General features: G+C 35.6%; 1 protein-coding gene across 3 annotated transcripts in view; it reads right to left on the bottom strand.

Annotated features, from left to right (window-relative positions):
- Positions 1–19,113, bottom strand: part of IMMP2L (inner mitochondrial membrane peptidase subunit 2) — an 886,026-nt gene that overhangs the window by 748,007 nt on the left and 118,906 nt on the right. The gene's annotated exons all lie outside the window — the stretch shown is intronic.

A 19,113-nucleotide genomic window follows, 5' to 3' on the forward strand; every position in this document is an offset into this window, starting at 1 on the left:
TATCCATGATCTAATCTATTGCATCTGTGTTCATTAAGCTACAAAAACATCATGGTATACATAAATACAACTTGATTCTGCAAGGGTCATGTATAAGCATACACACAAACACACATTGAGTCACATACACTGTAAAATAAAGGTTTTTCTAGTTCAACATGCCACCAAACTGAAGGCATATCATTGCTCTTATAACTAACTGAAAAGTACAATGGGACAAGATGAGATGACAGTGTGTTTTATCTTCTTCATACGAAAGTTTAGTTATAAATTTCACGTGGCAGTAAACCAATATAAATGGAAAAGCTGGTGACAATAACTTCTCATGTATCTTTCAATAACATACTTCCAAATTTGGAAATAGCTCTAGATGAGAGAGCTGATAAATGAACCACCTTGTACGTAGTTAATTTTTTTTTTAACTAAGGCACTTCATATAAATGATCAGCAGGCCTATATATTTGACAACAAAGTCTTTTGAACAGTCTAATAAACCCAATACCCAGAGTATGTAGTAAAGAAGATATTTAACTAAAACCACATTCACCTTCAATACATTTGCAGGGTAAGACTGGAAAAACCCACATCAGCACTTTCTGTCTAAATGATATATTGATGGAAAGCTAGAATAAAAATGGTGCTGAAAAACGCACCATTTATAACTGAGAATAAATGTTTCTAAGTGCTGACAAGCTTCTGTCAGTTAAATTGCTTTAATGTAGAAATATTTTTCCCTAAATGTTTCTTCAGTATTTTTATTAGGAAACTTTATAATTAATTTATGTTCCAAACTAATAATTAAACAACTTTCTGGTGTGTGAGTTCTAGGAGTTAGTAATGTGTATGTTTAATGCATTCATTTAAAGTTGGAGAAAACATTCCGTAACAGAAAATTAATTCCTATCCTGAATTCTCTTAGAGAATAACATGCCTGCTCGGAAAGGAATACATCAATAATAAATTTATGATTCACTATAGTTATCAGAACATAGCTAAAAATCTGCAGATCTATACAACCAAGTATAGTAAATAGTCCCCCCGGGTAACATATAGCCATGAGTAATTCTCATAATTCGACGTACGTTATGGTAAGAACCATTACAAAAGCATGTGTTCATTTTGAGTCCCAATCCATTTTTAAAGAACCTGTAGGTGTTTCAAATATAATGAATGAAATCACTTGCTTGCATCAGGAACAAAATAAAACAAAAAACAAATAAACAAACAACAACAAATTATCCAAAAGGTATCTTAACCTCTATGAAAAAAATCTGGTTTTTTAAAGATGTTGGTATAACTTTGATACTTGACGAAATAATCTTTTAATATCTACATAAAACAATTCTTTGAAATCCTGAAAATAAAAATGCATAGCAACATAATGCTTGCTTCTAATAGTAAACAGATTTGATATTCAGGTTTAAACAAACTACATTCACTACAATACATTTAAGAGGAAAAAAACAACTATGCTGGACTGCTACAGGACTGCTCTCCCAATCATTGATGTAACTATAAAAGTAAGCAAATTATATAAAGTTATTTCAGATATAGGAAAAAAGGTAAGACACGCCTGTTATTACAAAAAGAAGAGAAACAAATCAGGTGTGCTCTAAAACTGCCCATATTTCTTACTGGAGGCAAAGTCCAGATTGTGGTATAGGAATGGGGAACCCAAAAAGAGCCTCATAGAAGGAATAAAGAGAGATACTGAAATTACTGTTTCAGGAGGTGGAGATGGCCAGAATTTGTTGGACCCAGTGCTGGTGAAGAAGGAGCTGTGCAGAGAAAAAAGCTTTAGTAACTAACATAAGAATCTCCTTAAGGCTTTAAATACCAGTGTGTGCTTCCTAGGGTGAAGCTTCAAGAGGTCAACTGAAGAACAACTACAAGAGAAAATTCAATTTCTGGGAAGCTGTCAAATGAACAATTCCTAAATATAGAGACCTTGTTGAATAAGCAGGGCATTCTGTACACTCCAGAACATTCATGCCTTAGTAGTGAGAGTAAACTAGCTCTATAGTAAACACTACCCTAGATCATCCTAAAAAATCATGAAGATGAGCCTCAAAATGGTCAGACTGATCTGCAAATAACTGAATGCAAAAAAAAAAAAAAAAGTCAAATACTTTCTAAAAAAAACCATAACATTCAGTTTAATGATATAAATCCTAATATCCAGGGGCGCCTGGGTGGCTCAGTCGGTGAAGCAGCCGACTTCGGCTCAGATCATGATCTCGCAGTCTGTGAGTTCAAGCCCCGCATCGGGCTCTGTGCTGACAGCTCAGAGCCTGGAGCCTGTTTCAGATTCTGTGTCTCCCTCTCTCTGACCCTCCCCTGTTCATGCTCTGTCTCTCTCTGTCTCAAAAATAAATAAACGTTAAAAAAATTTTTAAAAAAATCCTAATATCCATTACCCAATTAAAAAAAGAAAGAAAAAAAATAGAAGCAGATAAAAAGGCAGAAAATAGTATCCATAATGGGAGGGTGGGGGGGAATCAGTAAATAAAAACAGACTCAGAACTAACAAAGATACAGTTAACAGAAAAAAAAAAAAAAAAAACTTTAAAACAGCTATTAAAATGGGCTTGATAAGATTAAAGACTTAAAAGAAAACATGAATATAATAAGAAAGGAAAAATATTAAGGAGAACCAAATTAAAGGTCTAAAAATAAAATATATAATATTACATAAAAATTTCACTGGATGGGATTATCAGCATATTAGACACCATAGAAAGAATTTATCAGTAAAACTGAAGATATACTCCTATAAATTATCTTAACCAAAGTACAGAGGAATAAAAAGTGAAAACATGAATATAGTCTCAATAACATATGGAACAAAAGCAAATAATTTAACATTTGTATAATTAAGAGTGCTAAATGAGAAAGTATAGAGGAAAATAATATATATGTGTGTGTGTGTGTATATATATATATATATATTTTTTTTTTTTTAAAGAAACCATGCCCCCAAATTTTCTAAATTTAATACAAACTATATGAATCCAAGAAGCTCAAGAATGCTTAGGCAGATTAATCATAAAGAAAAACCACAACAAGACATGTTATAAACAAGCTGCTAAAAATCAGTAACAAAATCTTAGAAGCATACTGGATAAAGAAAAGGCACATAGTACACAGGAACAAAGTTACAAATAACACAAATGTCTCATCAGGAACTATGCTTGCCAAAATTAAAGTAGAACAATGTTGTTGTTGTTTGTTTTTAATTGCTAAAAGGAAAAATTGTGAAAGTAAAATTCTATATCCAGCGCAAATTGCTTTCAAAAATGAATACAAAAGTAGAGAGGGCTTGGGAAGATGGTGGTGTAGGAGGAACCCTGAGCTCACCCTGTCCCACATTTACAACTTGATATCATCCACATCCAAGTCAATAAACCAGAGAGGGATCTGAAGACTGGCAGGAAAAACTCCACAACTAAATATAGAGAGGAAACTGTATCTGAAAGTTTAGGAGGTCAGAAAGTTGGAGGGAGGCTGCCCAAGAAGGGAGGGAGCTGCGCATACAGGCCCTCACACCAGGGAGCTCACCCAGGAAAGACTAACCCCCCTACGTTGGGTTTTAGAAACCAGAGGGGCTGAATTCCATGAGTTTTTAAAACCTGGGGGACTTGGAGCTTGAGCTTGAAAAGTCAGTTGACATAGCACTGGATGAGCTGGAAGGAGGAGTGATACCTGGGTTGCCGCCCTTCAAGAGACAGCAGCCTTCAAGAGACAACATAAAAACAGCAGTTTACACAATGCCGGGGGCAAAATGGAGACAGATCTGTTCATACTGATTTTGAAGCATGTTGGAGGTCTTTGAAAATGAGGGAGCTGGCCCGTGCAATTTTACTCCCCTGCCCACCAGCATAAACATGAAACGACCTGCAGGAGGCGGCGCTACACAGACCCTTGCTGCCTAAGCTGCAGCAGTGTGCCATGCCCACAAGTTCTCCTGAGGACTCACCGGCTCCAAACCTGCTAGCCTAGGCCCTGGCCTCAAGTCAAATTTTGTTAAAACTGCAATCATGCCCCTCCCCCAGCCTCCAAGTTCACTGCTGCTGTCACGCACCACATTCAGCCGCCCCACAACACCCAGCCACCACCCTGTGCCATGCCCATCCTCAAGCCCCCCCAGCCAGCCCAGGGCACAGCCCCCAGATATCACAGTGCTTGGGGGATATGACATAGGACTAGCAGCCCAGTGCAAATTTCCTGCCCTGCTCTCAATTTCCCTGGCAGGCACCCCCCCTCAGAGCTGACCTTCTTGGGTCCTATTAACACCACAGAGAGTAAGCACAGCCCACAACAGGCAGAGAGTCAATGCAGTCATCTGTACTGAAAGGAAAAGTGACTCAGAAACAACAGCAGGACATAAGCAACACACATAGGCTACTCTCCTGAAGTGGCAGATTCAGATGAACAGGGGACACTGCAGTGCAGGGCACTACAGAACCTCTTCTGCATGAAGTCACTACTTTCAAGAGGGGAATACATAGCTAACTTTCTTAATAGAGACTCAGACACAGAGAGGCAGACAAAATGAGGAGACAGAAAAATTTATCCCAAATGAAAGAACAGGACAAGGCCATGGCCAGACATGTAAGTGAAACAGATGTAACATGCCTGATAGTGAATTTAAAGTAATGATCAAAAGGATACTCACTAGAGTTGAGAAAACAGTAGAAGACATGAGTGAAACCCTTAACATAGAGATAAGGAATACGATAGCAGAGATAAAGGGCTTAAAAACAAAATGAGAAACACACTTGATGGAATGAACAGGATGGAAGAAGCAAATGAATGAAATTGTGATCTATGAGCTACAGTAATGCAAGTAATCAGCTCAACAAAAGATAGAAAAGAATCATGCAAAACGAGAACAGACACAATTCCAAACTTCAGGTTATATTACAAAGCTGTAGTACTCAAAACAGTATGGTGCTGGCATAAAAATAGAAACTTAACTCAATGGAACAGAATAGAAAACCCAGAAACAAACCCAGAACTATATAGTCAATTAATCTTCAAAAAATCAGGAAATAATTTCCAATAGGAAAAAGGACAGCCTCTTCAACAAATGGTGTTGGGAAAACTGGACAGCAACATGCAAAAAAGACTGAAACAGGACCACTTTCTTACATCATACACAAAAATAAATTCAAAATTAACTAAAGACCTAAATGTGACACCTGAAACCATAAAAATCCTAGAAGAGAACACAGGCAGTAACTTCTTTGACATCAGCCATAGCAATTTTTTTCCTAGATCTATCTCTTGAGGCAAGAAAACAAAAGCAAAAATAAACTATTGGGACTATATCAAAATAAAAAGCTTCTGCACAGCAAAGGAAACAATCAACAAAACTAAAAGGCAACCTACTGAATGGGAGAAGATATTTGCAAAGGACATATGTGATAAAGGGTTAGCATCTAAAGTACATAAAGATCTTATACAACTCAATATCAAAAAAAACCACAATCCAGGTTAAAAATAGGCAGAAGAGGGGCGCCTGCGTGGCTCAGTCGGTTAAGCGGCCGACTTCGGCTCAGGTCATGATCTCACAGTCCGTGAGTTTGAGCCCCACATCGGGCTCTGTGCTGACAGCTCAGAGCCTGGAGCCTGTTTCGGATTCTGTGTCTCCCTCTCTCTGACCCTTCCCCATTCATGCTCTGTCTCTCTCTGTCTCAAAAATAAATAAACGTTAAAAAAAAATTTTTTTTTAAAACAGGCAGAAGATATGAACAGACATTTCCTCACAAAAGACATACAGAAGGCTAATAAACACATTAAAAAATTCTCAACATCACTCATCATTAGGGAATGTAAATCAAAACCACAATGAGCTATCACCTCACACCTGTCAAAATGGCTAAACTCAACACAAATGGTGTTGGCAAGGATGTGGTGAAAAGGGAATCCTCTTGCACTGTTGGTGGGAATGCAAACTGGCCAAACCAGTGTAAAAAACAGAATGGAGTTTCCTCAAAAAGTTAAAAATACAACTACCTTGTAATCCAGCAATCACACTATTGTGTATTTACCCAAAGAATACAAAAACACTAATTCAAAAGAATACATCCATCTTGATGTTTACTGCAGCATTATTTACAATAGCCAATATAAAGAACAGCCCAAGTGTCCATTGACTGATGAATGGATAAAAAAGATTTGGTATAAATACAATGGAACATTATTCAGCCATAAAAAAGAATGAAATTGTGTCATTTGCAGCAATGTGAATGGAGCTAGAGTATACAATGCTAAGTGAAATAAGTCAAAGACAAATACCATATGATTTCACTCATATGTGGAATTTAAGAAACAAAACAAAGGAGCAAAGGGGAAAGGAGAGAAACCAAGAAACAGACTCTTAATTATAGAAAACAAATTAATGGTTACCAGAAGGGAGGGAAGTGGGGGATGGGTTAAATAGGTGATGGAGATTAAAGAGTGCACTCATGATGAGCACTATACCATACATTTGAAACTAATTTAACACTGTATGTTAACTGGAGTTAAAATAAAAACTTTAAAAAAATGAACATGAAATAAAGGCAGAGGCGTTGTTGCTGGCTCACCTGCATTATAAGAAATGTTGACAGAGGTTCTTCAAGTAACAAGAAAATACCAAGGAAAATAATATCAATAATACCTTGCATCTATATAAAAGGCACAAATATATATATATATATATATATATATATATATATATATGTAATGAACAATGTTTTTCCCCAAAGTTTTCATCCCTTTAAAAGAAAACTGTGTACAACAAAAATTATGTACTATAACACTTATGAACATGTAGAAGCAAAATATATGGCCACAATAGCACAAACGATGGGAGGGGCAACTTAAAGTATACTATTATAAGATATTTTGATGCCATTTCACTAACAGTTGTTTTAAAGTGCAGGGTGATGAGCTGCTAATGCCTACTGTAAATTCTAGAGTAACTACTAAAAACTAAAAGAAAAAGGTATAGCCAATGTGGAGATAAAATGACATAAAAAATACACACAATTTACCCAAAAGCAGGCAGGAAAAGAAAATATTAGAAACAAAAAAGAAGGACAAAGAAACAAGATGGTAGATTTAAACCCTGCCATATAAATAATTACATTTGTAAATAATCTAAACCAGTATCTTTCCCAGGGCTCCCTGAAAGAATTAAGTCCTAATGCCCTAAGGCATTTATTGTGTGAAACAAATTAACTCGTCTTCTATGCACCTACATTGGTATTTGATATGTCCCACCCATTGGGAAACTGGGAAAATAATCATTCAAATCATTTTCTATAGGGCTTAACCTTCCTGCAGGAACCTAACTGAGCAAGGTTAATACATATCCAATTTAAAGGCATAGATCATCAGATTGTAAATAAAGCTAATGTATGGTATCTAAAGTGAGCCCAAATTAAATATAAGAACAGAGATGTTAAAAGTAAAATGATTTTAAAAGATACTTAAATCATAGTAACACTAAACATAAGAAAGCTTGAGTAGCTCTATCAATATCAAAGTAGATATGAGAACAAAGAATATCACGAAGGATAAAGATGGGCATTTTATTATGATAAAGGAACCGATTCCCATCAAGAATACCAATCAGGGGCGCCTGGGTGGCGCAGTCGGTTAAGCGTCCGACTTCAGCCAGGTCACGATCTCGCGCTCCGGGAGTTCGAGCCCCGCGTCAGGCTCTGGGCTGATGGCTCAGAGCCTGGAGCCTGTTTCCGATTCTGTGTCTCCCTCTCTCTCTGCCCCTCCCCCGTTCATGCTCTGTCTCTCTCTGTCCCAAAAATAAATAAACGTTGAAAAAAAAAAAATTTTTTTTAAAAAAAAGAATACCAATCAATCCTAAATATATATGAACCTAATAACAGAGTTTCAGAACATGTGAAGCAAAAATTATCACAACTGAAAGGCAAAATAAAACAACATACAATAACGGCTGTAGATTTCAACACTCTTCTTTCAGTAATTGATGGAACAAAGAGAAAACATCAGTAGATAAATAGCATCCTTGAATGACACCACCAACAAACTTGATCTAATTCAGATTTACAGAACACTGCACCACCCACCAACCACAGAATACACATTTTTCCAGTGCACATGAAAAATTAACCAAAAGAAATTATGTGGAGGAGAAAAAAACTCAGTAAGTTTAAAAGGATTGGAATCATTGAGAATATTTTCTTCAATCACAACAGAATTAAACTACAAATCAATAAAACTAAAGCGAAAATGATCTCAAATATTGGAAATCAAACAATATATTTCTAAATAACCAAAGGAGAAAAAGAAATCACATGGAAAATTTTAAAGTCAATGAAAATGAAATGAAAACACAAAATAACAAAATGGGTGTGGAAAAAAAGCTAAAGTAGTGCTCAAGCAGTGCTTCAAAAAATGTGCTATGCATGAGAATCACCTAGCCAGTTTTTAAATATCCCATTGTACCCATTATCCATTTAAACAATTAAACCAAATAGTCTGGGGTTGGAAAGCCCACATCAGTATCTTTTTAAAGACTCCCACATGATTTCAATTTGTAAAAAAAAAATTGAAAGCCAATGGTTGAGAGGACAATTTTTATCTTTAAGAAACATGAAATTTCTATCTCAAGAAAGCAGAAAAAACAGGGGCCCCTGGGTGGTTCTGTCAGTTAAGCCTCCAACTTCGGCTCAGGTCATGATCTTGCAGTTTGTGGTTTTGAGCCCAGCATCAGGCTCTGTGCTGTCAGCTTGGAGCCTGGAGCCTGCTTAGAATTCTGTGTCTCTCTGTCTCTGCCCCTTCCCTGCTCATTCTCTCTCTCTCTCTCTCTCTCTCTCTCTCTCTCTCTCTCTCTCTCTCTCTCTCTCAAAACAATAAATAAACATTTAAAAAAGTAGAAAAAAAGCCAAATAAAATGAAAGTACACAGAAAAGAGGAAATAAAGAATAAACATCAAAGAAATCAATAAACAAACCAAAAGCTGTTTTGAAAATGTGAATTTTTTTTTCCCTAGTGGTAAACTCTACTTAGAATGACTAAGGGAATAAAATATCAAAGACGCAAATTATAAATACCAGAAATAAAAGATTACATTCTACAGATGCTTCAAACATTGAAATAAGGGAATATTATAAACAATTTTATACCAATATCCTTGATAACTTAGATGCTTATAAGATATAAAATTATAAACCAACTGAATACTAAACCAATCATCAATCTCAAAAACTTAATTTATAACAAAAAGTCTTCTTATGAAGAAAATTTTAGGACCAGAGACTTCACTGGTAAATTCTATAAAATATTTAAGGAAGAGACAAATCCTAAACAATCTTGTACAGAAAGAGAAGAGGGAACACTTCCCAACTTATTTTTTTATAAAGCCACCAAACCACCAAAACCAGATGGACATTACAGAAAAAGGAACAAGACAGACCAATACACCTCATGAATAGAGACATAAAGATCTTTAACAAAGTAACACCAAATCAAATCTAGCAATATATAAAGGATAGCATATCATGACCAAATGTAGCTTACACAGGAATTAAAGATTAGTTTACCATTCAAAACAAATCAAAGTAATTTACCATAGTAACAGATTAAACAAAACCATAGGACCATCTTGATAGTTGCAGAAAGAATGTTACTATGTTTGTTATGGATTTAAAAAACAAACAAACAGGGGCGCCTGGGTGGCGCAGTCAGTTAAGCGTCCGACTTCAGCCAGGTCACGATCTCGCGGTCCGTGAGTTCGAGCCCCGCGTCAGGCTCTGGGCTGATGGCTCAGAGCCTGGAGCCTGTTTCCGATTCTGTGTCTCCCTCTCTCTCTGCCCCTCCCCCGTTCATGCTCTGTCTCTCTCTGTCCCAAAAATAAATAAACATTGAAAAAAAAAATTAAAAACAAACAAACAAACAAACAAACAAACAAACAAAACCCTCCAGCCAAGTAAAGTGTGGAGTTACAATTTCTTGCCTGTGGGCTTCAAATCTACCCTTCATTGCCCCACTTTGTTGTACTGCAGCAGGACTCTGTGCCTGTTCTTTGCCAGCTGTGATGACGTTGTTTTGTCAGTAGAAGGTACTAGAAAAACACTGCAGGAAGAAAACATTTCTGTTTCTGGTTCCAATGTGATTTATTCCCTTCCTGCTCCTGTGGCAGTCAGTAGCATAGGGGTATCTGGTGGCAGTCACACCGCAACCCCCCCTCACCCGCCACCACCATTCCCTCAGCAGGTTTCAGCAGCACCCTCCTGAGCAACTTCTCAGGAAGTTTCCCCAGCAAGTCCCACGTGCCCCAACCAGCAATTTCCCAATCAGTTTCAGTACACCCCCATGATCATCTTTCCAGTGAATCCTGCCCAATCCTCAGGGGTTGGCTCATCTCCACCATGCACCACAGAAGTAAGAAAATGGAGCACAACCCAGAACCACAAAGAGAAGCCCCCATCCTCCTGCCCTGGCAGGAGGCTTCCAAATGAGTTTCAGGGACTTCTCTGTAGGAAGCCTCCCAAAGAGTCTCAATGGGACCCAGAAAGTGGCTTACTAGGTAAACAACTATCATACATCTATACAATTGAGTATTCTTCAACAATTTAAAAAATGAGCTGGCAAGCCCTAGAAAGACATGGAGTAACTTCAAATGCATATCAGTAAGTGAAATAAGCCAGTCTGAAAAAGGCTACTTCCTGTATGATCCCAACTATATGACATTCTGGAAAAGTAGTGGTTGTGAGAGGTACAGAAAGAGGGAGGGAAGGGTGAATATGTGCATCACAGGGGATTTTAGGAAGTTAAACTCTTCTGTTTGATACTATAATGGTAGATATATGATATTATGCATGTGTCAAAACCGATAGAACTAAACAACATAAGAAGTGAACCCTAATGTTACCTAAGGACTTGAGTTAATAATATTGCATCAATAGTGGTACATCAATTTTAACGAATGTACCACACTAATATAAGAATAATAAGGGAAACTGTATGTAGAGAGAGAAGTATATGGAAATCCTACTTTCTACTCAACTTTTAAGTTTAAAACTGCTCTAAAAAATATAGTCTATTGATTTTTAAAACACATTTTTGTTTAATTTCACATAATTGCTATAAGGTAGGCAGAATTCTAAGATAGCCTCTTGCTATACACACTCTGTAATCTCTTCCCCTTGAGTGTGGGCAGAACTGTAAATATGAGAAGGTTCACTCTCTGTATCAGGTTACATTATATGACAAAGGTGAAGGGATTTCACAGATGTAATTAAGGTCCCAGAGCAATTGGCTTTGAGTTAATCAAAGGGAGATTATTCTGAACTAATCAGGTTAGCCCTTAAAAGGGACTTAAAGCCTGACACTTAAAAGGGAAAAGCCTCAAAGCCTAGAGAGGTTCTCCTATTGGCCTTCAAGAAAACGATCATGAAGCAAGGCCCTAAGACAGGCTCTAGGGACTGACAGCACTCTCCAAACAACAGTTAACAAGAAAATGGGGACCTCAATCACACAACCCCAAGAAAATGAATTAGGCCAACAACCACACAGCATGGAATAGGACTTTATAAGACCACAGCCCCACCAAGACCTTGATTTTTACCCTGTGAGATCCTGAGCACAGGGTCCAGCTATGCCAACACCACCACACTCTTGACCCACGAAAACTATGAGATAATTTATGTTCTCTCCTGCCACTAAGTTGGTGGTAAGTGTTACGTAGTCATTGAAAACTAATACCCTCCAGCTGACAAACCACCAAAGTCAACAAATTAGGCTAAAAGAAATCATTTGGGGTTTTTGTTTATTCTGAAATAAGAACTGAATTTCATTGTTATAAAAATGTAAATTATGGGGGCGCCTGGGTGGCGCAGTCGGTTAAGCGTCCGACTTCAGCCAGGTCACGATCTCGCGGTCCATGAGTTCGAGCCCGGCGTCAGGCTCTGGGCTGATGGCTCAGAGCCTGGAGCCTGTTTCCAATTCTGCGTCTCCCTCTCTCTGCCCCTCCCCCGTTCATGCTCTGTCTCTCTCTGTCCCAAAAATAAATAAACGTTGAAAAAAAAAATTTTTTTTTAAATGTAAATTATGTTGCATGTAGCTGGCATTTGACATTTTCTAGCATATATGACATAACCAAGGTATACTTTTAAAAATACGCACAATCAAGAATAAAATACAAGAACAAATCTTTTGGGAAGCAACTTTTTTAAATGCCACTTAGAATTTTGCAAATTGTTGCCAAGTAATTATATATATATATATATATATATATATATATATATGTGTGTGTGTGTGTGTGTGTGTGTATATATGCATATATATACACACACACACACACACACACACACACACACACATATATATATATATATATATATATATATATATATATATATAGGTGTCAAAAGACCATCCCAAAAAAGTACAAAGAGAAATCAGAAGTTTAAAAATCTGCAAATAAAATGCGTTATGAGTCTTGGATTTCTGAACAGAGATTTTTTATATAACATTACATAATTTTCAAAAGCAGAGTCAGTATTGATGCTTTTCTCTGTGCCAATCTCTGGAATAGACAAAAGTAAGGCCCAGCCTAGTGAAACGAGGCATTACAAGCAAACAAACAAAAAAAACCCTTTACACCGTGATGTAACACATCTTATATTACAGAATTTAAAATTCTGGTGGGACTCACCATTCTTAAAGCATGTATATTCCCTGATACTGAGAATATGGAAAATTTGAGATCTAAATATTTATATGACTGTTCTTCTTATAACAGGTATATAAAGACTATTTATTTGTTTTCTTCCCTATCAAATTATAGTGAAAAAATGATGCCAGTCTCAGAAATATCAAGTTTTCTTTTCCTTCCAGCCTTATATTCTATGATTCATCACTAAATTTAGACCAATTGTGTTAGACTAGCTTATTAACATTAAAAAAAAAAGATACTTTAAAGGGAAGGTCATATGGCCAACCAAGGTTTAGAACTATTTAAGAAAAATTACTAAAAAACATAGTTTCAATTGTATTTGAAAGTTATTATAATGAAAAAAAAAGTTATTCTAATGGATGGATGAAGTGATAAACAAAATGTGGTATATCCAAACAACAAATTACTCTTCAGCCTTAAAAAAGAATGAAGTACTAATACATTCTGTAGTGTGGATGAGCCTTGAAAACATTATACTAAGTGAAGAAGCCAGTGACAAAAGGTCACATGTCTCATTTTTTATATAAAATATTCAGGCAGGTAAATCCACTCTGGGTATGGGAGATTCCTTTGGGGATGACGGATTTTTGCAACTAAACAGAGGTGACAGAGCATTGTGAATGTCGATGAATTATACACTTTAGAGTAATTTTACATTATGTGAATTTTACCTCAATTTAAAAAGTTAATCTAGTCAGTCTAAATACTAAACTATTACATATAAGTGATAGAAATTTAGAATAGATGTTCTGTAGAACACTCAATGGTGCGAATAAAAATCACTAGCACATGAACAGAAAATCATTAACTATCCTATTTAAGTACACATTGAGACTTTATACATGATGCTTGAAAGGGCATCTGGTTCACTGCGTGAACAATAATAAAAATGTTCTACGCTGTGCTAGACATATAATGAATAATATTTGCAATGTTTTTCAAAAAATTGTATAAAATGTTATGTCACAGAAGCAGTTCACATAAACTGTACTAAATTGTATTCATGCTTTCTCATTTTTCTGCCAGTTAAATATTAATGAATTATTGCCAAATGCCATGTCATAAGCAAGATAAGATTGAATCCAAATTTTGGAATCTGGTTTGAACTACTAGGATTAGCAAACTAAGCAATCAAATAAAATATTAAGCATGTCAACCCAAATAATCCACTCTCATCTTTGGAAACGCTTTAATAAATTTCCAAAGAGAAAAAATACAGTAATCCATACAAAAGATCTTAACACTGCTTTGAAAACACACATTTTAACCCATAGTTTATGATTTTTCAATGATTGTTTCAAGATTATTTTCTAGCAAGACAATCAAAATATTCCAATCAGAAGAAACACTTTAAAGGTATTTTTTTAGTTTAATTTAGATAGATTTACAAGCACAAATCTTGTCCATAATTATAAGAATTGCCTACTTTACTCAGTAGGCAATAAAAGTATCATATGTGTTACAGAATATAGGTTACAATTGAGAGTTTATACCTAAATGACATCATAAATTAAGCAAAACATGATATATACCATCTTTAATAGAATTAAATGGGTACTAATATTATATGAAAATGGTAATAAAGTAGGTGCTAGGCCTGCACTGTCCAATACAGTAGTCATTAACCACTTATATCTATTTAAATTTAAAATAATTAGAATTGCATATTAAAGATTCCTTTTTCAGTTACACAAATCACATTTCAAGTCTTCAATAGCCACAAAGGTCTAGCAGTTACCATATTGAACAGCAGATTTCCATCATTACCCAAACAGTACTTGTTGGGCTTGTTTACCATAAAATTGCCTCATGATGCTTAAGCTTAGGACTCCTCATTTGAAAAAGCCCTTTCGGGGACCTGGGACTGGCCTTAGCAATGTGTTCTCATGATGATGCCTTTTCATACATTTTGCAAAATTAAGAATTTTTAACCATAATAAAAGTATTTCTCTTTCCACTCCACTTCACACTTCACCACACTTTCCCTTGTGTCAAAGAGTATGAGTGGGCAACGTGGGGCTCCAGCAAAGAGAAAGGTTAATTAGAGATATTATGTTCGGTTTGAGTTTAGTGGGATATATGTATGTAGTTTTCAGTCATTTCCATATGCAATAAATTATTGCCATATGTTCCACCCCAGGAACAGCTTCTGGGAATATACATTTTTCCTAATGCTTCAACTCACCTGTTATCATGACATGAAGGGCAAAGCCAGAGGTCAGAGGTGACATGAATGTGTCTCATGGCAACTAGAACCACAGGTATTATAAATAGAGGAGAAACAGTCTGAAATGTGTGCAGCTAGAAACAAGTCTGTGGAAAATTTTTCCAATCATGAGATATGAAATAGTATAAGTAGATAATTCAGTTTTCAATTGATGCCTGGTCAAATCAGAAATTTTCTTAGTGGGACCATAGTTGATAACATATTTAATTATAAATGCATCATACTTTTTTCTTTTTGATGGGACTCATGAAATAGAACTTCTCTGAAACCCTGTACAGCATAAACTTGTAACAGTTTTATAAGTACTAGGTGCATTTGTGAGTGAAACTGCATATTTTATACACTTCAACTATCAATAAAAACAAAATTTTATTAACCAGGCTACAGCAAAGACTTATCTCTGTTCTCTTTATAGGAAATCATATCATAAAAGCAGTATGATAGAGAGAGGCAATCAAACACTAAGCATCCTATAGTTGTAGAAAAAAATTAGTTTAAAAGTACAATCAACAATTTTAAAATGTCATTTTTCTGAATAATGTGATCATTATGTCATTGGCCACCTTTTTTTGCAATCTGTAATCTGTTATTTTTGTTCTAAATAAATGTTGACTTTTGCACATAACCTTGTATTTGTAATTTTGTATTTCTCTTTTAAAGAGGACTCCCTCCCACAAAAGGTCTACTTTTTAGGTCCCCCCCCCAAAAAACCTTGATCTGCTCCTGGTACTAGGAAATCATGTCTTGATTAAAATAAATATTTACCAATTAGCAATCTCTACATTTTTGTCTCTTCATTCCAAATGTGTTACAACAGTTAATAACCCAGCCGCATTACTAACACTGAATGCCAGAATTTGAAAGGGTTCATTTGAAATACATCTTGTCTACTCTCTCTGAACCTTATCTGATATCTCTTCAACCTTCAGCACAAAAAAAGCTCACACCTCACTAGCACTGATACAAATGTCAGCCTTGGTAATTAAGTTACATTACCCACCCCTTTGAGCTTTGTACTATGAATGGCAGTTAAGTTCTTGATACAATTGCAGCTATAGTTATTCAAATGACCACTTTTTTTTTTTTCTGAGTAAACAATATACTGAACCAAAGGCTAGCCTGACAATACCAATTCATTTCAGTAAATAAAAGACAAACAAAAATTTCAGTCATCATACTTAGAAAATGTTCTAAATGATACCAACATTGTAAAACCACCTTTATGTATTACGAAAATGTACTTACAATGTAAGTATAAAAATGCCTAATAGCTAAATGCCATTCATGCAAATATTCCCTAAGTTAACATTTTATTTTTCATTTCATACCTTTTACACTTCATTAAACCATACTTCAGATAACCTAATTTCTCATTATTGTATTGCAAAGATATATTCAGCCTGAAATTACATCAAATAAATTGTAAATCAAATTTCTGAAAGACATAGCCATAGGTGGAAATCAAATGAAATGCCTAATTTCACATAAATGCTAAAGCTCTAAATGGATTGCATTTATTTAATTGCCTAGGCACACTGATTTGGCAGTGTTTTTGTTGCTGTCTCCTATAGATAGATGTAGAATAATGTCATACTAATATATAAGCAATATATTGGCAGTCAAGACAAAAAGATTTTTACTCTGGATAAAAAAATTAGAGGCTATGTTAAAAAATCAATTGAAATTAGACTTGGAATACACATATTCTAATATATTCCTTTTCTCTGATTAACCCTGCTTGATGCATTTACTAAAGATAAAAAAAAAAAAAAAAGAACGGAAATAAGAGGATGGGAAGTAAACAGGTAAGTTACCACCCTTACTCAAAAAAATGGTTCTATTCACAGGGAGAGAAGGTAGAATGATGGTTGCCAGGGATAGGGAAGGAGAAATAAGAAGTTACTGAGTTATGTTTAATAGCTACATACTTTCAGTTTGGGAAGATGAATGGTGATGGATATACAATGAGAATATACTTAATAGCACAGAACTGCACACTTAGAAATGGTTGAAGTGGTAGGTTTTATGTTATATACATTTTATCATTTAAAAATTTTAATTATTCTGAAGAAAATATACTTACATTTTTAGAGTTTTTGTTTTCTTTTCTTGGATTTAGCCTGAATTGAAGGTACTTTACTTTAAATAATGGAAACTAAGTTCTTCAGTTAATCATTAAAAGTCATAGCAAATAGAATGGAGAAAACTAATTCAGTTTACAGAATTGAGAGATCACCTGAGAAATTCCAAACTTCTCTAATAGTTACTGGAAAACAAATAAAAAGCTACCTATAGGATAGAGGTTCAGTTGAAACCTTTTCCAAAAAACAAAAAGATAGCTAACTGTAGCTCTGGCCACACTGAGCAGGGACAGTTAGTTCATGGGGCGGGAAGGTGTCAACAGCAAAGCAAGTCTAGTTGTTTCCACTGTGGAGAGAAAGGAATTAAGTCAACAGTGTGAACACACAATCAACTTCAAAGAATCCATCCTATCAGAGATACCAACATGTCCTGTCTTCTAGAAAACCCATTTACAAATTCTAGGATGCATGATATTTTGTTAAAAATGAGTCCCGATTCATTAGAAGTTTATCTTTATTAAGTTGAGGAGCAGCTGTGGAGCGTGATTTACAGTAAGGTAAATCACAGTAAATCCACCATCTAGCAGAGTGTTACATAGGAAGTAGGCAATAAATACCTGTTTAATTAGCAGGAAAGAAAGGAGAGAGGGAAGGAGGAAATGGATGGGGGAAAAAGGAGGGGAAGTTGGGCAAATGGGTTGTATACACGCTAACAACCCATCAGCTAGTACTCAGCATCTGGCTTTGCTGTGCAGAAGAGAGGCTGCGAGTAGTCGATGGACAGTTGGGGCCAGTGCCCAGAGTAAGCTGTGCTATTTTGTAGATTTTATTGATGAGTTCTTTCTTTATTGACTAAAGTTCAGAATTCAAATGTTAGTGATATATACAAAGTACCTGAATAACACCTGGAATTCATTACGTCTGTATAACCATCCATGATGTACACCTGCACCATTAAAACTTTGTTTCAAATACAGACAGCCTTAACACATAGCAATTTTATATATCCCAAAGCCGGTTTCTTCCTGGTACAATAATTAAAACTCTATATTTTCATCAACATTTTGTAATAGATCATTCTGCAGCCAAATATTAAACAATTTTATCACAACAGCAAAACATTTGAAGCAATCACCATATTTCAACTTTATAATCTTTATAAAATAGGAGCTTGTTTTGGTCACACAATTGTGTCACTTTTTGCTGACCACCAGGAAAAAAACCCTGTCAAGTGACTTTCAGGTTTACACAGTGTGTGCCATTATAAGCAATTATGGGCTTAATGGAATGCTAGCTGTGTGCACTTCTGGTATGCTCCTCAATCCATGTCATTAGTCATTTCATGAATCATTTCAGCTTTCCTTCATCAACTACCCTCTCAGGTTTTTCAGTCATCACTCTTAAGATCAATTCACAAAGCAATTTTTCAACTTCCTGTAATTTTTTTCACTCACTTACATATTTTGATTCCTTAAATATGTCATTTTTTGGCAAAACTAACTGGTGGGGGGGACAATTATCAGAAAAAAAATGGTTGCCAGTGGAGTGTGAGGGCAGAGTTTGACTGGTAATGGACACAGGGAACTTTCTGAGCTGATAGTAACATTCTGTATCTTGATAAAGGTTTGGGTTGCGCAGGTATACACACATATCAAAACAGCAAAGGTTCCCTTAAGATTTATACATGTCTATTGTGTTTAAATTTCACCTCAGGAGGAAAAAGAACTTCATTATTATTGAACCCTCGTTAGTGTTATGCATTCTGAAGTATTTAGGGATAAGTGCCAGCAATTTACTTTGAAATGCATCATAAATAAGATGGATTGATGGATGAATAGAGAGATGAATAGATGGATAGAGATATAAGGGGGAAATGTTTGGTAAAATGTGAGCAGTAGGTATTCTGGTGCTCGCTGTAAAGTTCTTCATTTGAAAATTTCATAATAAAATATCTTTTTTTTTTTTAATTTTTTTTTTCAACGTTTATTTATTTTTGGGACAGAGAGAGACAGAGCATGAACGGGCGAGGGGCAGAGAGAGAGGGAGACACAGAATCGGAAACAGGCTCCAGGCTCTGAGCCATCAGCCCAGAGCCC

The sequence above is a fragment of the Prionailurus bengalensis genome, chromosome A2 (assembly GCF_016509475.1).
Source record: "Prionailurus bengalensis isolate Pbe53 chromosome A2, Fcat_Pben_1.1_paternal_pri, whole genome shotgun sequence".
Lineage (NCBI taxonomy): Eukaryota > Metazoa > Chordata > Mammalia > Carnivora > Felidae > Prionailurus > Prionailurus bengalensis.